The sequence below is a fragment of the Sesamum indicum genome, linkage group LG6 (genome assembly GCF_000512975.1).
Source record: "Sesamum indicum cultivar Zhongzhi No. 13 linkage group LG6, S_indicum_v1.0, whole genome shotgun sequence".
NCBI classification, from domain to species: Eukaryota; Viridiplantae; Streptophyta; class Magnoliopsida; order Lamiales; family Pedaliaceae; genus Sesamum; species Sesamum indicum.
The window spans coordinates 13,081,382-13,103,719 of NC_026150.1; the positions used below are offsets into that span (position 1 = coordinate 13,081,382).

At 36.3% G+C, this 22,338-nt stretch overlaps 1 long non-coding RNA gene across 4 annotated transcripts; it reads right to left on the bottom strand.

Annotated features, from left to right (window-relative positions):
* Nucleotides 2,637-10,621, bottom strand: LOC105164474. Of its 4 annotated transcripts, XR_002287322.1 has the most exons (6): nt 10,116-10,621; nt 8,999-9,141; nt 7,881-7,996; nt 5,264-5,313; nt 4,945-5,125; nt 2,637-3,745 (listed from the first exon to the last, which is right to left on the bottom strand). It is a non-coding gene; the product is annotated as an uncharacterized LOC105164474 (long non-coding RNA). The 4 variants fall into 4 exon arrangements; XR_002287321.1 differs by lacking the exon at nt 2,637-3,745 and having other exon boundaries at nt 4,634-5,074; nt 10,116-10,616; XR_002287320.1 differs by lacking the exon at nt 2,637-3,745 and having other exon boundaries at nt 4,636-5,125; nt 10,116-10,616.

The window sequence follows — 22,338 nt, forward strand, 5'->3', positions numbered from 1 at the left end:
AAAATATAAAAATAAAAAAAGTCAAATATAGTAATTTTAGATATAGTATAAGGGTATTTTAGTCAATTACAGACGAAACAAAAATAAAAAAACACAAATAATTAAATTCAGGCGCACTTTAGGTGCGTGCACCGCACCTTCCTTTAGTTTCTGTCCAGTAGTTTTCTTTTTTATTTTTTTTTTAAATTGGGGTGTTTTTAGCTATTTCTCTCGTCGACACGATTCCAACGAAATCAATCATGCCCATTTTCATCACCGTCGGCGACTCGTCGGCGTCGGAGAAGAATAAAAATTAATTAAAATTGTTTAATTTAACAAAATTTAAAAATAATAAAAAATATTTAATGTTTAATTTAAATATAATATTTTATATAAATTTAAAAATTCATATACTTTTGAAGTATTTTTATATTTATTTAGTATATTTGTATAAATAAATATTAAAATATATTTAAATTAAATAATATTTAGTAAAGCATTTAATTTAATAAAATTTAAAAATAACAAAAAATATTAAATGTTTAATTTATATATAAGTTAATAGTTTTAATATAACAGTTTATATAAGTTCAAAAAATTGATATAAATTTTATGTATTTTTATATTGATTTAGTATATTTTATAAATAAATAGTAAAATAAATTTAATTTAAATAATAATTTAATTTAATTAATAATATATAATTTGCATATGTAGTGGAGGAGAAGGATATTTTGGACCATTGCAATACTAAAAAAACTGAAATAAGATAAAGAAAAGACCCCTACTCTCATTTTCACCACGTGTACATCACCTTCCGTCAGTTTTGCAGGAAGGGGATCTTTTTTGCAGGGTTTCAAAGTTCATAGGGACTTTTATGGCTAAATTTTGTATAATTTTAGCATAACACAGGGGGTATTACCTTTTGTCAAGAAACCGACCCTCTGCCAAGAAAAACAAAAATGAAAGAAGAAGAAACAGAAGAAAAAGAGAAGAACAAAAGGAAAGAAAGAGGAAGCTGTGACAGAGAAGAAGGCGACAAAGATTAAAGAAGAGGGAGAAAAGAAGAAAAGAAAATCATAGAGAGAAGAAGGCGACAGAGATTAAACAAGAGAGAGAAATGAAGAAGAGAGAGAAAATAATTAAAAAAATTAATAAAATATTTAAAATCCAACTTGCACACCTAATAGAAGTGTGCAAGTTATAAAATCAAACTTGCTTTTGTATTTTGGCCCATCTCTAAAATGGGCCAAAACATAAAAACAAACATAGGCTTAGTTCTCATATCTGGACCTCTTTTGGTCCTAAAACATTCTTGAAATCAATCATCTCCATTAGTGAGGGAGGGAAAAAAACATAATTAATCAAATGAAAGTCTAAATTGACAATTCCGATCCATTTCTTGTTTTTTTGTTTATTTATTATCACATTTCCATTTATATCTATTACAAAAAATTTGGAGATTAAAACTGACGAGGGTCGAACATGAGACCAAAAGTGCTTAATTTATTAAACCAAAACCAAAACTAAATAATATACTTACTTACTTTTGTATTATACATTTAATTTAAAGAAAACTATATTTCTTGGCATATTTATTTATTTTTTATAATAAAAAAGAATTTTTTATATGAAATCATAATTTAAATTCTAATGCAAGAGAAATTGGGACTTGGTCCCCTACCTTTTTATAAAGGAATTATTTCAATTTGGCAACTGTGTCATTTGTTCCCATGTTTGGTTATTTGGTTAAATGTTTAACTCATGCACCAAAAAGCTGAAGAATGGAGAGCAACAACAGAGTTTCAACACTTGAACAAATTCAAAAAGTTGGGCAGCAAGGTGTTGAACACAAACAATTCACATGCCACAACGCAGAAATAGACCATCAATGCCACAAGGCAATGCTGGTAAAAGAGACTACAAAGTTATCCAAAACCTCTCCACATGCCAATCCAATTACGAATTACAAAAACCTATTCATGAACGAGCCAACTCAAACTTCTCAGAATGGTAGAGGCCATGAACTCTCTAGGCAACCAATTGAAAGATTTTAGCGTATGCACTCTCAAAAGTTAGCACAATCTTTTTTAACATCTATACAAGGATACAAAAATCCCAGTTCCGGCGAAAAAGAGTTACCATAAAGCTTACAAAAAATCCACCAAACACAATAACACATGAGTTGAATCCGACTCCTATAACTTCCAACTGTAATGTGTCAAAAAGTATCACATACCTTAACTTAACATCAAAGGAAATGCCGTACTTTATAAGCACGCTAAAGGCACAAACATTCAGAAACTTGTACACATAATCAATTATGTTAGCTATCACCCAAAAAGCAAAGACAACAAATAAGAAAGTGCAAACAAGTGTTTTGTGTAGAGCGAAGAAGAAACATACTCACCTTAATAACAAAATGAATATAAAAGTCACCAAAAGATAAAAGGATTACCTCCATTTTGATATTGGATCCAAAGCAGAGTAATGAACAATATTTTGATGAAAAAAATCATGTTATCTATGTCTACATTATACACAAAAGCTGTTAATGATAACTTAATAGTTTTTTTAATAATAAATAAGACCTGATCTAAAAAAAAAAAGGAAAAAAAACTACCTGATTTAAACTATATAGATAAAAGTGTGAGAAGATATATACCGTTAAGGACTATTTTTATTAATAAATGAGAATTAATTATAAAAGGATAGTAGTACCTAAATATAATTTTAGTAGTTTTTAACGAAAAGACGGATTAAAACTTATTAAAGAGGTGATTAATACTAAATATCTTTTTATCCTATTAGTCTACATTTATCACATTTATCACAAACATAAAATAGTAAAGCTAAAACTTCAACAAATAACAAAAAATATTAAAGAATAAATATTATAAAATCACCCATAAAAAGTTATCAATCTTCATTTATTAGAATTTAGAAGTACCCCTCAATTTGTTTATTAATCTATTTCCATTTCTTTCTTAAGGTTGGAGTAGGAAAGAAAAGGAGTTATAAGTAAACTGAATCCTTATTGACTGGCACTGGAAGGTTTTTTCCATCCTTATATCAGCAAGTGTTTTCATTGCTGCCAAGTCCTATCTAGTGGTTGCAATGTTGTTTCCACAGGATGGTAAAAAGCAACATACTCGACCTGAGTCCAAGCACGCAAGAGCACAGTGTCTACCACACGAGCAGATTCATTCTATAAAATAAGATTGCCATGTAACATGTAATTTAATTAATAATGCATCTAACAAAATGAAAATATTGAAAAATCATAATGTAAAAAGATAGAATAGAGTAATAATTTTAATAGCTTTACAATGTATGGGGGAAAAGGAGGAAAACGTGAGTCTTTTATTTTTGAGCAACCTAGCAATCATCATCTTACATTCTAGGAATCTTTTTGGAACAACCTAGGACTCTTACAAGGTTGTATTTTAGTTGAATGTGTAACCTAAGCACCAAATGGAGAGCAACAATAGAGTTTCAACACCTGAACAAATTCAGAAAGTCTGGCAGCAAGGTGTTGAACAGAAACAGTTTCACATACCGCAATGCATAAATAGACCATCAATGCCACAAGGCACATTACCTTTTGTCTTTATGCTGGTAAAACAGACTACAAAATTATCCAAAACCTCTCTACATGCCATTCCAATTATGAGTTACAAAAGTCCGTTTATGAAGGAGTTGACTCACATGGCCCAGAGTGGTAGAGGCCATGAACTCTCCAGAAGTAGCACAATCTTTTTAACATCTATACAAGGATTCAAACACATCAATCCCACTTCTGGTGAAAATGAGTACCATAACAATCTAAGCAAAAAATCGACCAAACACAATAACACAATAGTTGAATCTGACTCCTATAACTTCCAACTGTAATGTATCAAAAACTACCACATACCTTCAAATTAGGGTCTCTTAACATCATTAACAGTTACTTTGTTATGGTTTTGTATCATCTGATATATTCAAAAGGAAATATAAGTATGTTTAGTTATTGATTACATTTGTGAAAAATATATTATCCACCTACTCCATAATGCAGAATCATGTACACATGTTCAATTATGTATCAATTAACACCAGGAAAGCAAAGGTAATAAATCAGAAGCTGCAAATAAGCAAAATCATCAAAGAAAATGTCATGTTACATAAATATGTTGAAGGCACAAATATTCAGAAACTTGTACACATGTTCAATTATGTATCAGCTAACACTCGAAAAGCAAAACAATGAAGAAACATACTGACCTTAATAACAAAATGCATAAAAGGAGCCATCAAGAGTTTTTTTATAATATATTGTGATCAAACACACAGAGTAATAAACAATATTATGATCAAATAACATCAAGTATTTTATGTTTTAATTATACATAAAAATTATGAATGATAACTTAATCCTCTTTTTAATAACAAATAAAAATTTGTCAAGAGACAAAGTTTTAATAGAAAAATAAACTATCTAATAACCAAAGATTTCTTTACACTACATAGATAAAAGTGTGAGAAGACATTTATACCCTTAAGGACTATTTTTATTAATAAATGAGAATTAGTTATACAACATAGTACTACTACCACCTAAATATAATTTTAGTAGCTTTTAACTGAAAAGACGTCTATTAGTAGTTCCAATTTTTTAAGTCAGTTAAAACTTATTAACGAGGTGAATAATACTAAATAGCATTTAATAAAAAAATAAAAAAAATTATCTTATTAATCTACATATGATAACATTTAATTATAAAGTTGTGCATGGAGCATAAATGTAAAATACTAAAGCTAGTAGTTTAATAAATAACAAAACATATTAAAGAATAAATTTTTTAAAATCACCAATTTAAAATACAATCTACCTGTAGTAGAAGTACCCCTAAATTTGTGTATTGATCCATTTCTATTTCTTTCTTAAGGTTGGAGTAGGAAAGAAAGGAGTTATGTTCTCACCGTGTAAAGTGAATGCTTGTTTGGAAGGTTTTCTTCATCCTTAGTTCAGCAAGTGTTTTCATTCCCTGCCAAGTCCTATCGAGTGGATGCAATGTTGTTGTCAGAGGATGGAAAAGCGAAAAACTTCGACCTGAGTCCAAGCACGGAAGAGCACAATGTCTACCACAAGAGCAGATTCATTCTATAAAATAAGATTGCTAAGTTTACATGTAATTTTAATTAATAATGCATCTAATAGAACGAAATAATGGAAAATCATAATGTAAAAAGATAGAAAAGAGAAATTATTTATAAAAATGAAGGAAAAAAGACAATTTACCTTTTGTCTTTATGCTTGAAAAAGAGACTGCAAAGTTCTCAAAGACTGACCTACATGACATTCCAATTATGAATTCCAGAAGCCTGTTTTTGAAGAAGCCAACACAGACCGCCCAAAATGGCAGAGGCCATGAACTCTCGAGGTTGTATATTGAAAGATTTTAGCATATGCACTATCAGAAATAGTACAATCAATTTCAATTCTACATTTTGTTGTAATCTCATGCAATTCTCTTTGTGCAGTGGTTTAACCAATTAAAATTAACTCCACCTCAGTGTTTTGGGTGAAAAAAAAATGGACTCCTAGATTGACAAAAGGAATAGGAAAGTAGTATTTACGTAAATGCTTCTCTTGATCCCATTAGTGAACTAATTATAAGGACCACAAATACAGGGGCTAAAAATGACAACACAATATTAATTATAAGACATGCTAGCTTTGAACTTTAGATAAAAATCCACCTAGCCCAATAACACAAAAATTTAATCTGGCTCTTATAACTTCAAATTGTTATGTGTAAAACATTATCACCTACCTTACACTCCCATCTTCTAGGAAATTGAGTTACTCAACAACACTGACATACACAATAAAATCCCCTCAAATTACTCGAAATAAGCACCCATAGGAGCGTTGAAATATATTTTATCAGATTCCCCACACTGAAACCATGCTTACCCTCAAGCATGTCTCAATCAAAATTCACGAATTATCCAAGTAGCAAGTCTCAAATTTCCTTTCATGTCAGTCAAGTATATCCCCTAGACTAACATGACTTAATAGTTTAAGAAGAGATAACAATATTGAGAACAAGCACTTGTGGCACAACATTCAACACACAAGTAACCCAATTGACTTTATCAAAATCAAATGAAACAAGTCTCAACACTCTCACAAGGATATCACTCTAATCACTCAAAAGTGTTTGAGAATTTTGGTTCTACTCAAATCAATACATAGCATGTCATTACCATAGGCTTGCTTGTGAATCAAATCTCCTCCACCAATGAAATTCAAATTAATACATGAATCAAAGGGTCTTTCCATGGGTTGTAATGGGGTTTAGGACAAAGTGTGGAATAACAAAGGTCGAATGTGGCTTATTAATTCAAAGGAGTGAAGCTGATCTAGTTGCTCATCCTTCCAAGCTCATTTCCCTTCAAATCGATTCAAGTGATATGAACAATCAAACTACTCACTCTTTTCATTTCCTGTTTCTATTTCTCATCCTTTTCAGAACCTTTTCCTCTTTCTTTTTTTTTTCCCCTTCTTTTCCTTCCTTCTTTCTCTCTTTGTGTTTGATCATTTTTTTTCATTTCCTCCTTTCCATTTCTTTCTTTCATGTTTCTCTTTTCTTTCTTTTTCTGAATCTTTTCGTCTTTCTTTTCTTTTTTCTTCTTCTTTCTTTTCTTTCTTTCTTCTTCTTTTTTTTTTCTTTTCTTTTCCTTTCTTTTTTGTTTCATCATTTCTTTTTCATTTCTTTCTTTCTTTTGCTTGGGGCCCTTGTATACTACTTGAATCATTTCACAAGCAACCAAGCCGACAACATCCCTTGAATGGGTTCAAAAGTCACTTCAGGAAATAACAAAGAAGGGGATAATTTGGCTTATTATGTGGTTTAACCAAGAAAAGAAAACCAAGGCTCAAATGAGTTTTCTAAGCGTGAAGTCAAGGTAGGCTATTTTCAGGTTAATGGGGTTTTCCTAAGTGCCCTTATCACTTTCATACACCAATCTTACAAGAATGTGGACTCAAAATGTATTATACAAGCAAGTTCTAGAATGGACACACTATGTTTGATGCCCTCAATCAAAAGAGATGTAGCAGCACTATTTAAATGGAAGTGCTTAGGTACAAAAGCTCACACAAAGGGCTTTTGTGTTGATACTTGAACATTGTTTTTTTGGTGCAGTCAATGGAACACACTTGACACAACTTACTTTTTTTATATGCCACTAGTGCTTGTTTCTCCTACTTATCACGACTTATACCAAAATATCCTATTAATCTAAGGGATATAACAAGACAACATTCAGAAAATTCAAGTGCTACCACAGATAATTCGCATATTTTTTCTCAAGAAACACCAAGTTCCTTCACAAGATCGGTGTTTAATAAAAAATGTCAACCCCCAAATAAATGAAATCCCCACATATCCACATTCCAACAGAGCAATTCCCTGGCTGATCTAATCCTATTGTCACAATGAATAATAGGCTCTAATTTCTTGTTAATTTATTACAAGAAAGATTGTCATTCAAGTCAACAATGAATAATAGGCTCTAATTTCTTGTTAATTTATTACAAGAAAGATTGTCATTCAAGTCAATCTAATGAAATAGGAATAATATCTCATAACCTGTACAGAGCACAAGTCACTCAAATCTTCATTTATTGTTCTGAAACAAGTAACTATTTTTTGTAGAGCTTTGCACCTCTTTCTAATCTTTTTCTATTGCCAGCATGTATTAATTAGAAATGATGAGCTAAAGAAACTAAAAGAATAGATGAATTTAAGCATAGAAATTTTTTCTACATATGAGAACTGCGAAACTTACCTTCAAGAAGATCACAAACAAAAATTACAACACATACTGCATATAAGTAACGAGATCACCTCAGCATAACTTTTGCCTTGAAACCTTGCTCTATCCTGCCTTTCTTGCTTCAACTGTGTAAATAATTGATGCCATGTGATCGCTTAAGCAAATCCTTTGCTCCTAGAACAACACTCTGCAATAATGGGACGGGTTACATTGTTGGAGTCGAACAAAATTGAAAATTTATATAATGTGGAAATATCATACAGAAATGTACACCTACCCATTTCACAAGCTGATTAGTCATTTCAAAAGTTGTGTTGTAGTATGACTACCTACGGAAGGTATAATAAATGATTGTTGTATAGACATGCTATGAAATTTACAGTATAAACTTCTTCCATACTATTGCAAAAGTATTTATTTCTGCATTTCAGAATTCCAGTCAATGCATCAAATCTTTAATTCATGCTGCTGAGCATATCTCTGCCTGCTAAAATTCTAGGATGGAAAAACCATCAGCAGCATTTCTGCATTGCAGGAACTGCATTTCTCAACTGCAGATCTGATAACTGGCAACATTCATCCCATATAATTCACATGGATTGTACGTACATAAGTTACTATTCCTCCCATTCATAAAGATAAAAGCTATACAACAACATAATGGCTAGGTTTTCTGGATATCAAATACAAAATATTCTTTAGCAAGCAGTCATCACAAGATGAAGGCAACATGCTGAAGGACCAAATAAAGACCATATCTCCAAGATTGAATGAAGTACAAGAGCCTACAGGGTACTGGCAAAACCCATATTTTACGACAAACAACATTATAACAGCTGCTAGAAGAATATCAATGTGATTCAAAAGAAAATGAACATGAATAAGCATTCTAATACTGGCTAAAGAAGGGCAGCAAATAAGATTCGGATTGGCTCCATCTACAAAACAATGAGTTCCAGATAAGAATTCCATTTGTCCCGTAACAAAGAAACATTGTCCAATTCCTAGTATCAAAGTATATTTACTGTTACATATTTAATAATGTGGAACAGTGAATCAATATCTTGACATCTTTTTTGAACTCTATTAATATGACCCCTCTGGTATGCACTTTATATAGATCAAGAAAAAACCACAAAAAAAACATCAAATGAGGAATAAAGTTGCTATATATCATCTTATGTCACACCTTATCTTTGGGAGCCATGCCAATTGCCGACTCTAAAATTCGCCTTGCCGATCAATATTTAACTGCCGTATTTAAACTGGACAGCCATCGGCCAAATCTTTGCAAATGAAAATTTGTTATAAGCAATCGTCTTTAGATACAAGCTGTAAAAGTTCAAAGTAAGTCAAGAAAGCATAGTTAAGATCACTTCATGAGAAGGTAAGTCATGATGGCAGCAATCAAGAAAAAAAGAGTAACTTAGAGAAACAGTAAGCTATGGAAAGCATACAAAGGGTGCTCATTAAAAAACTATGATTATTTGCATGCAATTATTTTTACTATATCCATCCCAATACTTGATTTCTAAAAACAAGCATGGATAATCTGACGCACCGCATAGAAAATTTCAGGTACAAATTTATTACAGGAAAAAGACTGCAACTCAACAAATTCCAGAAGATAGTCTCTTTCAATTTAACCATATTTCTTTTATGATCAGAAGTATATCCAGGCTTAGAACCATAATGGGAGCATTGCATGAGAAAAGTTAAACGAGTAATTAATCTTATTATAATCAATGCACAATGTACTCTTCATGTCCTACTGGGAAGATGAGGCACTAAATAGAGGATGTTTGGCCGAGCTGATATGTGATTTATTTATTTTAACAACTGCATGTACAATACTTCGGCATTCGACTAAGATGGACTAGACATTTGCCATTAACCAAAATTTAATTAGTGCAACAACTAATCACATGTGTCATAAAGTAACCACATAAAGATATGTGCATAACATTGACAAAATGGCCAAACATATGAGTAACACCATCAACCCGAGAAAGGAAAAGAACTCATTGAAAATAAAGTTTACTAAACTCTTACCTCTTTAAATTTACAGAAAATTAGAGATAATGTTTCAAGAATCTTAGACAAGAACAGAAATAACCTTTAGACCTCTAAAAGTTGTAACATTTCTTCCTTTGTGTAATCAAGATAAATTTGTCTTTAACTATAAGAAGTCAAGAATTAAATAACCATACAAAAGGTGCTCGAATTGTTATGTACAAGAAACCCATATATGCATCTTTAACACAGAATCATGAAATCAGCACTATTTAGACAAGAATTTGGTTTACCAGCGGGATTTTTCTTTCTTGGATTTCTCTATGTTGTGTCCGCCACCTGCTACCTCTGTCGTTGCATCCCACAGAAAGTTGCAAAACCCCCTCCAAAGCGTTAATCACTCGGAGCAAAATCCCCAAATTCCAAGATCCTCTCTGCTAATCTTTCCTCTCTCTAGCGGTGGTTTGAGGGTTTTTCACTCCTCTCTATTTTTGGGTGAGAAGTGAAAATGAGAGTGAAAGGCTGAGAATGGGTGGATGGAGGGGCGAGGAGACGGTAAAATGGTGGGATTAGGAGGTGATTTTTTCAGGTTTTTTACCGGTGGATTTGTTTTCCAGGAAGGGTGTATTTTTTTTTTGTTCGATTTACCGGTGGATTGGGGGGTTTTTACCTGCAAATTTGTAAAAATATTCTTGTATTTTCTTGAATTATTTTTTTTGCATATAGCTCTCTCTCTCAATATAAATATGAAATTTGAAATGGATTTGTTCGACACGTGTGAATCAACATATCTTTGTTATTAATTTAGTAATTAGTTTTTAATTTTTATTATTATTTCTTTTAACAAAGTTAATTAATTATATATAAAATGTATTAACTTGGTATATATATATAGAATATAGTTCGGGTCAATTAATTTTTCTTATCGGATCTAACCAGTTACACAATTAACCCATTAAATTATTCAGTCCAATCTTCAGTGCAATTTTAAATACACTGATTTTAAATGCTCGTTTGTTTTGATTATGTGGTTAAATAGATGAAATCTCTTTTTTGGTGGAAATGTGATTGTTTCTACAATAACATTGATTCTATTATCAAATTTACAGTAGAGCTATATAGCTATGATGTAGGTCGCCCAAAATTAGGATTTTCAGATCGGGTCGCTGGGTCGGATCGCTGGGTTGAGATCGCTAAATCCCTCTTTTAAGTTACCTGAAGTGGATCCTGAAAACACAGCAAACGTAAGACTAGCAGAGAAGCCCTCGGTGATGGCCCTCCGATGCTTAAGTTAGAAAAGGTGGGGTCGAAAATAAGGAGATCGAGGGAGAACACAGATGTGGCGGTAAAAGTAAGTGGTGAAAACTTGTTTGAATAATCATAAATGAGGCTATTTATACTTGTACGGTACCCTCTATATGTGCAACACGTGGCTCCAATGAAAGCGGGCCACGTCACCCCCTGTATAGACCTGCTACCGCCGCTGCTGTCTCTGTGCACTGGGTCCCACCTGCGCAGTCATAGGGTACAGTCATAGGGTACATGTAGAGTGCTAAAAATAGGTAAAAATAGGGGGGTATTTCTGTAATTATCTAATTTCCCTCATTATTACTCCCACACTTCTCTTAGTGTCATTAATGACACTAAGGGAAGTGAACAATCAATATGTCGGTTGGAGGGATCTCGGCCATCTGCTCCAAGCCACGTGTCCCCATCTGCTGGAATGTGAAAAGGCGCGTCGCCCGCAAATATTCCCCTATATATAGCCCGCCATTTGAACTTTCTTGACCGCCCCAACTAATCGCATTCGATCTCTCCCTGCGAGCTACCTCCATTTTTTAGGTACTTCTCCATCCTTTCTTATTCTAGCTTTTGATATCATGTCTTCTAGATCTAGGAGTCCCTCTATTTGTGTACCTGCTTCTGAATCTGCGTCGAGCTCAAATTCGAGCTCGACGTCGGGATCGTCAGCGACCTCCCCAAGGGAGACCACTGGTACTTCTCGCGATCCCACTTCTTCCAATCCCCAATACTCTGACCTTCCCGAGGAGGTAGCTGAGTCCGATGAAACCCCTGTCTTTCAAAAATATACTGAAATGATGCAACAAAACCCATGGTTAGGAATAGCGAGCATCAATAAAACAACTCCTGTAGCGTTAAAAAAGAAAATACTACATCCCTGCCGATTATGATATTATTATTCCTCGCTCATTTGATCGTATGCATCAACCCCCGGAGGGTTATTGTGCCTTTTCCGTGCTTCATTTAGATGCTGGACTGTGTTTTCCTCTACCCGGCGAAGTAAATAATATCCTTGTTCGATTAGGTCTTTGCCCCATGCAATTATCCCTCAATTCTATCTGTCATATACTCATGTTCATCATTGTTATGAAACATCTCGACCTGCCTCCCTCCTTTGACAATTTCTGGTCTTTGTACAATATCACCGCCTCCAAACGGTCGGGAGAGACTGGTTGGTTCTACCTAACTGCACGTAAGGACTGTCATTTCTTAGACGACCTGAGATCCAATGTCGGTCCTTGACGTGACCGATATTTCTTTCTTCGACCTCCACCTGGGCAATCTTCGGATTTTCACTTGGGTTGGAGTGAGTCTAAACCGAAACCCGTTACTTTTGGGGAGGGGTTCGAAAGTGATCACATAAACTATATCACTCTATTTTGGTACCTTCCAAAAGTACTATTACAGGAAAAAATCTTGAAGCTCGCGGGCCTCTCCCCTGCTCCTATCCCGGTCAAAAGCACCTTAGGTGATTTCATCAATCTCATTTGCTTGCTTACTTTTCTTCGTATGCGACCTCTAACAAAATCACTTTTTCTTGTAGGATCTGAAATCATGTTGGCCCGAATTGCGAACAAGACCAGGGCGAAGAAAGGAACTCTATCCCCTTCGGTTGATCGTGAATTGAAACGTGCATCAGCGGCTGCCAAAGGAAAGTCCAAGGAGTGGGCACCTACTCCAACTCCATCTTCCACTGACGCTACAGCCTCCGAACAACCATCAACTCCAATTGAGGCAAGAGATCGCATACCAGACGAGCAGGTGGAAGTAGTGGAGATATCTGAAGATCGGGGTCTCAGGAGAAAAAGGGGAAGAGAAGCTGTGATCCCAAAGGCAGAGACGGTTGAATCGACAGAGAGCAGGAGCGATCCCTCCTCGAGATCAGCCAAACAGGGACGCCTTGAAGCCAAACTTGCTGCTGATCGGGTTGCTGAGCCCGAAAGTAGAAAGAAGTTTGCCAACTGTCAGGAGGCGTGGCAGCAGACAAGGGACAAGCGACCTTCCTCTGCTCGGCGAGCTGAGATTTCTGGGGAAAAATGGATCCCTGACTGGAAAATCTCTAAGAACAGTAGTGTTCTGCAAACCTTTGCTGGACAAGATTCATGGGAGGTCTATAAGGCAGCTTGCCTTGAACGGGATCAAGTCATCCTTGCACAGACCTCTCTCACTTCTCTTGAGGAACATTTTGTGCACAATATGACTCAGGTAACCGAATACTTCCCTTTTCTTTTTTTTTACAAACTAATTCCTCATGAACTAACTCTGATTTTCACCCGGCCATGGCTTTCGCCCATCACATCTCCCTCCAATGCTCAATTTGGAGAAACGAGAAAATTCAGCTGGAGGCAAAGGCTGCGAAGATGGAGCAGAAGATTTTTGAGCAGCAAGCCTTAATTGAGTCGGATGCTCAAAAAGAAAGAGTAGCTCGCTTCCAAGCTGGAGATATCTGAAAGAGAGTTAGAGGAAATGAGATCCACAGCTCAAACGGATCGCGCTGCAGCCTTTGAAGCTGGTAAGGAGCAAGGAATCGCTAAAGGTCGGGAGCATGGCATAGCTGAAGGTCGGGCCTTATTTTTGCAGAGCCAGGAATTTCTAGAGATATTAAATCAAGCTCGGTTAAACGGGGCCCGCGACTTTCTGAGATCGAGGACCTTTAGAGAGGTTGTAGAAAACCAGGCATCGGACTTCATGGTTGAAGGATTTGAGAATTACCAAGGCCAAATGCAGAAGCTCGATGGATTTGTGGAAGGTTTCGATCAGGAGCAACTGGATGTCTCCCTGGATAAGCATCTCGAGCCATATCCCCCTGGTCCAGCTCCTGCCGATGACTTCCCAGAATTCCTTCCTTTGATGGACGACCTACCACCCCCATTTCCTATTTCATAGATGCATAGGGATGAACAAACAGATTTTTTGCAAACACTTGTCTATTTTGAACTGATGGATGATTTGTAGGGATTATTTCCCCTTTTGTTTTTTGTTTTTTGTAAGTTTATGATCATCAATATCAGCCTTTTTTGTTTATCCGAGCTTCGAGTAGTTATGCTTTATATACCTGCAAATAGCCGATTTAACTCAGATTATTGCGAATTTAACATCTCTTCGGGTCGTTTCGCAAGATTTTTTTTATAGAATTTCCGCATGCTATTCACATAAAAATCTTTAAGAAATCCTGCCACCCTTGTGAGATCGTGTAAGAGCCTTCCGAATAAATCTTCAGATCACCTATGAATCTTTCAGGTTGGAAATCCCCCGTTCTCTTTCAAATTGCTTATGAACCTTTTTCAGATTAGAAATCCTGCGTTCTTTTTGTAGATCGCTTATGAACCTTTCTCAATTTAGATATTTTGCATTCTTTTTCAGATCGCTCATGAACCTTTCTCAGGTTAGAAATGCTGCTTTCTTTTGTAGATCGCTTATGAACCTTTCTCAGGTTAGATATTTTGCGTTCTTTTTCAGATCACTCATGAACCTTTTTCAAGTTAGAAATCCTGCGTTCTTTTGTAGATCGCTTATGAACCTTTCTCAGGTTAGAAATCCTACATTCTTTTTCAGATTGCTTATGAACCTTTTTTAGGTTAGAAATATTGCGCATTTTTTTCGGATCGCTTATGAACCTTTTTACCTTTAGTCAACTTCGCACGAACTTAATAAGGCGGTAGATGCAAAATGACCTTTTTTAGGGCATCTTTTTCAGACTTGAAATGTCTTTTTCAGACAAGTGCAAAACCTTTTTCAGGTAAAACTTCCATTATGTAGCTTACATATGTTTAAGCATAAAATTTCTTCAAGTTATGAATATTCCAAGGTCGTGGCAGATTCTTCCCTTCTAAGTCTTGCAAGATGTATGTCCCTTTTCGTCGGATTTCCACTACCTTGTATGGGCCTTCCCATGTCGGATCGAGCTTCCCAACATGCTTCGATACTTCCACTTTCTTCAAAACAAGATCGCCGACCTGAAAACTTCTTGGTCGTAATCTTCGATTATAATTTCTAGTCATCATACCCTTGTAGCGCAGAATCCGCGCATACGCATGATCTCGAGGTCAATATCACCATAGGGTCATTTTGGTCGAAAGTATTTGAACTTAAATCCTCGTCTACAAAGACGATGCTTTCTTGTCTTTCCACATGCATCATTAGTTCCCCGTGCTTGAGCTTGCTTTCTCTGGCATACTTTTTTCTTGCCCTCGCAGAATCTCCATTTGTGGGTCCACCAGAGATGGTATGAATAACACCCTTTGTGGGTGCATTGTCCCTCAGAGTATTGGGGATTAGAAGAAGTGGGATCGCGAGAAGTACCAGCGGTCTCCCTTGGGGAGGTCGCTGACGATCCCGACGTCGAGCTCGAATCTAAGCTCGACGCACACTCAGAAGTAGATACAGGAACAGAGGGACTCCTAGATCTAGAAGACATGATATCAAAAGCTGGAATAAGAAAGGATGGAGAAGTACCTGGAAAATGGAGGTAGCTCGCAGGGAGAGATCGAATACAATTAGTTGGGGTGGTCAAGAATGTTCAAATGGCGGGCTATATATAGGGGAATATTTGCGGCGACGCGCCTTTTCACATTCCAGCAGATGGGGACACGTGGCTTGGAGCAGATGGTCGAGATCCCTCCAACCGACGTATTGACTGTTCACTTCCCTTAGTGTCATTAATGACACTAAGAGAAGTGTGGGAGTAATGATGAGGGAAATTACATAATTACAGAAATACCCCCTATTTTTACCTATTTTTAGCACTCTACATGTACCCTATGACTGCGCAGGTGGGACCCAGTGCACAGAGACAACAGCGGCGGTAGCAGGTCTATACAAGGGGTGACGTGGCTCGCTTTCATTGGAGCCACGTGTCGCACATATAGAGGGTACCGTACAAGTATAAATAGCCTCATTTATGATTATTCAAACATGTTTTCACCACTTACTTTTACCGCCACATTTGTGTTCTCACTCGATCTCATTATCTTTTTCGACCCACCTTTTCTAACTTAAGCATCGGAGGGCCATCGCTGAGGGCTTCTCGGTTAGTCTTACGTTTGTTGTGTTCTCAGGATCCACTTCAGGTAACTTAAAAGAGGGATTCAACGATCTCAACCCAGCGATCCGACCCTGCGACCCGATCCGGAAATCTTAATTTTGAGCGACCTACATCAAGCTCTATTTGAAAAGAGGCCAGATTAGATTCTTACACAATAACAAAATCCTAATTGACAAAGAAAAATCGAAGATGCATACACACAAAAAGATTCGAAGCACCAATTCGATGTTGGCACTTAGTGACATGGGGTTTGGCACCAATTATGTGCATGAGGTTTGGCTACATGAGTTCAGTATCGGAAATGCTTGAGTGCATGAGGGGCCACCAGTATTGCTGACTGTTTCTACACTTGTAGACTGAGGATAAATAAGAAAAAATAAGTCAGACACGATACAATTCTTATAGAAAAAAAGATAAGTAAGACATGTACATTTCATATAAAATCCAATGTATTACCTTAAATAATTGCTGACCAATAATACAAACAGATCTAAATCAATATAAAGAATAAAGTACAGATCTAACAATAACAGTGTTAAATAAACAATACGAAAGAAGAAATACAACTCAGAGAGCCAGATCTAATGAGGACAGCCCACGGTCACTAAGACCAGCCGTCAAACTCACGGTTGCTCAGACCGAATCGTGAAACCGGTTACACAAACCCTCTTGTAAAATCATAAAGGTTTCTCACACATTTAGGGTTCATAAAGAGCTTTTAATTGGAGCAGAAGAAGGAGAAATGAAGATATGGCAATTATTAGTCTTCTTAACAACAAGAAACCACACAGAGATTTATAGTGGTTCTGCATTGAAGAGGATGGTGAAAAGAGGTGGTGAAAAATTATTTTCAAGGCCATAAGAATCAAAGACAAAATGAAGAAGGAGATAATTCAAAGAGAAGGGAGGAAGATAAAACAAGAAGGCAAAAGATGAGAATAGAGTTAGGGTTTTAGGGAGTAAGTACATTTTTAGTCGGGTCAAAAGGGGTTGGGGCAATGGGCTGATAAGAGTGGGCTGAGCCAGTCAAAGTGGGCCGTTCACAAGAGTGGGCCTGAGCCATCCAAGTGACAATGAGAGAAGAACCTAATGGGTTTGGGCCTACCAAGGGTCATGGGCCATATTTCAACAAGTCTAGAAAGCTTTTTCCACATATTTACTGTCCAGAGAGGTAAATTACTTCAGTTTCAAAAGTATAGGGAAGGAAATTGTTATATTCTTTTTATAGGAAAATAATTTGCTCATTTCCAATATCCTACTTTTCATGTAATATGTCTAGATTTTCGACGACTCTAGCCCAATATAGTTGAACAAAAGTCGATTATTATGAACTGATCTAACAATGCAGATGGATATTTTTCGGCTTGCAAAGATGGCTTGCAGCATAAACTGTGATTAGCACCTCATTGTGGACTTAGTCGTGTTTTCATCTTGGCGTTAGTTGCAGATTATCATGGTGAATGAAATCTGCAACTAACGCCAAGATGAAAACACGACTAAGTCCACAATGAGGTGCTAATCACAGTTTATGCTGCAAGCCATCTTTGCAAGCCGAAAAATATCCATCTGCATTGTTAGATCAGTTCATAATAATCGACTTTTGTTCAACTATATTGGGCTAGAGTCGTCGAAAATCTAGACATATTACATGAAAAGTAGGATATAAATCCACACAAGAATCTTGTATTATGTAGTATAACTTGCAGCTCTACTTCTCAATCATGTCAAGCTAAAATCATGAAAAGTAGGATATAAATCCTCCTTATCATTTCAAGCTTCAAAATCACTGCCATGGGTGCCATCACTTACGATATTAAGATACCTTCGTCAATCCCAGCCGCCAAGATGTTTAAGTCCGTTGCTCTCGATGCAGTCACCCTTATTCCTAAAATCATGCCTCAGGCTATCAAAAGTGTCGAAATCTGGGAAGGAGATGGTGGTGCTAAAACCGTCAAGATCGATCATCCATTTTGGGAGGGCAGCTAGTATAAGAGCGTTGCACCGTGTTGATGCTCTTGGAACGGAGAATTTGACCCAGCTACACCATTGTTGAGGGTGATGCCCTGGCGGGCGTTCTTGAATATCACTTATCATGTCACGATTGTCCCGACTGCAGAAATGGGATGCATCTGCAAGAACAGGAGCATTTACCACACCAAGGGCGACATTGAGATTAATGGAGAGAGATCAAGGAAGGAAAGGAGAAGGCAATGTAGTTCGACACCATTGAAGCTTACCTCCAAGCCAATGCCTAAGAGTCAAACACCTTATTTAGGTGAGTTGCAATTCACTCAACTCGCACATTGCAACAGACAGTTGAGTGATTTTGTAGAGAAGAAGAAGTGAGAGTTGAGTGATTTTATAGAGAAGAAGAAGAATTTTGAGCAGTGAGATTTTGTAGAGAAGACGAAAACATTCTAGCTTTCCAAAATTTGTATTTTTGGAGTGATTATGGCGAACTTTGGTCCTACTGATACAAGTATGTTGTACGGGCAATTAAATCATCGGTTTGAAGATGTGTCTGGAACTCTAGATACAACTTTATACGTACGACGTGGTGATATATCTTTTTTCCACGTCCTTCAACTAGTCCCACGTCACATTCGTGTTTGGCAAGTGCTCCAGAATATATAATTTTTGGGTGTTTTACAGTGTGGTCATATTGAGATTGACACACACCTGATAACTGCATTAGTTGAGAAATGGCATCCTGTAATGCATACTTTTTATTTCTCGGTTGGTGAGACAACTGTATCACTATAGGACATCGCTATCATCTGGGCACTTCCGATGGAAGGTAATCTTATTATCGGTGTATATACAAGGTATAGTACTCAGTAGTGGCAAAATTATTGCCATCAATGGTTGGATTTTATGCCGAATGAAAATACTTTTAGATGGTCTAGAATAAAATTGATAGTGTTACATGAATATTTTCTTGAAAATATATGTGATGATGATAGCTCGTTCGAGGCTGTATTACTGGAGGCACGTATATGTGCCATGTGTATCATTGGTAGGTATTGTGTCTTGATGCTACAGGGAACACCGTGTCGCTATTGTATCTACGACATATGGAGAATATACATGAGGAATGTACCTCAAATTTGGGTTTAACAGTGTTGGCGTATCTATATCGGGAGTTGTGTACGACATCACAGCAAGAAAAACTAATATTGGCGATACCATGCAGTTATTAAAAATATGGGCATGGTCCCGCATCATAACACTTGCACCAATTCCATCGAATGATACTGCAGATCTAGTGCAACAATAATGGACCCTGAAAACATCCTACCTATCCCTCCATATGCTACACGGTATGAATATTTTTATTTATTTATATAGTTATAAAGAATTTTGATTTCAATTATTTATCTAAATTTTGCTTCTAGGTGGTCGTGCAATCAAATAAGGTACACCGCTGCGATTGTTTTTTTACGTATAGTGTATTTTTATGAGATTTTCTAAAAAAATATTGATTGCGTTTTATGATACTGTAGTTTCTTTGGACTCCAGTATGATGGTGATGCACTCGATGTGGGTTCATTGCACCATGGAATATACGTTGCCCATTGATTCATTATTCGCTGGTGGAGAAGCATCACCCGGAGCGGGTTCTCATCAATTTGGCTATGTGCAGGACATCCCCCCAAACCCATTGGTAAGTTAATGCAAGCTCGTACGATTGGACGTGAACTTATGAACTTTTCTAGTGCATGGTATCCGAGTGTTCAGGTTGGACCGGCTGACACAGCTCGTGTCAGCGCATTCACAGAGGCTGGTCGATCAAGTGTTTACGCAGAGGCTGGGCCATTCAAGTGTTTACACAGAGGCTGGGCCATCTAATATTTACACAAAGGCTGGTCCATCAAGTATTTACCCAGAAGCAGGTCCATCTGCTTTTTACATTCCCGATGCTCCATTTGTCGGAGACGAATATACACATAATGTTAACCCGAAACTACGAAGACAGTATAGGACATCACCATTGCCATTCGAAGGCGCCGAGTTGAACACACCCATTGACTAAAGAGAGGATAATTCGCCTTGACGAAACAAAAGACATTCACGTTGTGGCACTAGGGGGCATTACTAGAGTTGTGTAATACATACGGTGATAAAAATATTGCATGCTGTTGTAAAAATGTTTCATGCACATGGTTTGTAATACATAATATTATTTTATTAATAAACACTATTACATAAAAAAAAATTTAAATTATTCCCGAGCTTGACTAGTTGTTGGCGAGCACGTACTTGTGGTCTATCCATTTCGTTCGGTATTTGAGTAGAAATTTGTCTACCCGGAACTTGACGAGCTCGTAGTGTGGGATTGTGTACAAGTTCAAAATCAATGGGATCCCAATACTCTTCACCATATACAGGCTCAAACCTCCCTTGATATGTCTTCTTATATGCATGAATACTGTAATATTGAGAAATAAAATTTGATACATTAATCCCAAAATGCCGACATACTTTAATGGAATGTGAACATGGAATTTCATGTGTTCCCCCACTTGCCACAAGAACACATGTGTTGCTTCAATTTTACTACACAAGTATGGGAGCCCTGCCCGGTCAAGCCTAGTGTTAGCACCAAGGCAGATTGTTGGTTATAGTCGAACTTCTGAACAATATGATGTACTTTCTCAGTCTGTTGAGCCTCGAATAATCTAAAATCAAAATCAACCCATTGTTGATTTGCATTTATGATACGGTTACAACGTGTTGAGCGCTGCAAGAAATACTGCATTGAGGGGGATAATGTTATCTGCACAATAGCCATTATTGGTAAGCGTATGGCACCTTTTAACACTCCATTTATAGACTCTGACATGTTTGTAGTTAGAATACTAGTTCTCCAATCACCATCATTCGACAACGTCCATTGGGTCTTGTCAATTCTCTCCAGCTAATTATATGCTTTGATTTCTTCCATTATTCTATCAAATTTATGAGAATTGACTTCTGCCCCAGCTCTTCAACACAAATCCTTCAACTGGATGTTTTTGAATTTATTGTTAAAATTCGAACACACATGAAGTAAACAAAATCGATGAATCCTTTGAGGAAATTTGAATGCCAGTATATGATTGATAACATTGATCTAACCACTTTGCCGGTCTAAAATTAGACAAACTCTGTCATCCTCAACCGGCAGCAGATATTTGGAAAGCATTTTCAAGAACCAACACCGTGATGCAAGTGATTCTTCATCCACGAGCGCGAAGGCTAATGACAATACCTGTTGATTTGCATTTAAAGTTACTGCTGCCACTAGTTTATGCTTGTACTTCATGTACAAATGGGTTCCGTCTACACTTATAACTCTCGACAATAGCGAAATCCCTCAATACATGGTTTGAAAGCCCAAAAAATGAAATTCAACATGCAATGTCCCGGTCTGTCTTTTTCTAGATGAAACCACTCCACAACAGTTCCTAGATTCCATTTCTGCAATGCCTCCATATATCTGGGAACCTTTTCAACAAAACTCTCCCAAGTATCATATACTTGTTCTCTAGCTACTTTTAGAGCCTGCCATGCCTTATGATATGAGATTTCAAAAACCAAATCGATCTTTCTCAATTTGCTGGACATATTTTATATCATACGATGGGTTTTGACGAACCATACCAAGCAACTGTGTTGTAATCATACTCCTTCCTAAGTTACCATAGTCAACAGAAATATGATTCATTAGGCATGTATGTGGTCCGACATACTTGGTAATTTTAAATAATGCCATGTTTGATTTGAATATTTCTATTAGCATCTAATTGCACCCGGTCTCTTCATCATATTTGCAAGCAACTTTCCACAATTTTGTATATTGGTTGGTTTCTTAGATTTGATGTGAACTTGAATTTATATTTATATACATGGATTTATATTAGTTCTTTATATATTTAGCCGTGGACTATTTGTTGGATTATCTTAATATCCATAAAATTGTTACCATGTGTTATATGTAATTGTAATGTATGGACGTGGAGGTATGATTATATGATCGTATAACTGATTGTTGCATGAAATTGAATTGAGAAGTTATTACTGAGAAAGTAATTATTATAGAGAATAGAATAATGAAGTTAGTGGTAGTGTTGTTGTGAATCGAATTTAAAAATTGTGCTTATTTAGTTGGGAACATAGTCAATGGTTTA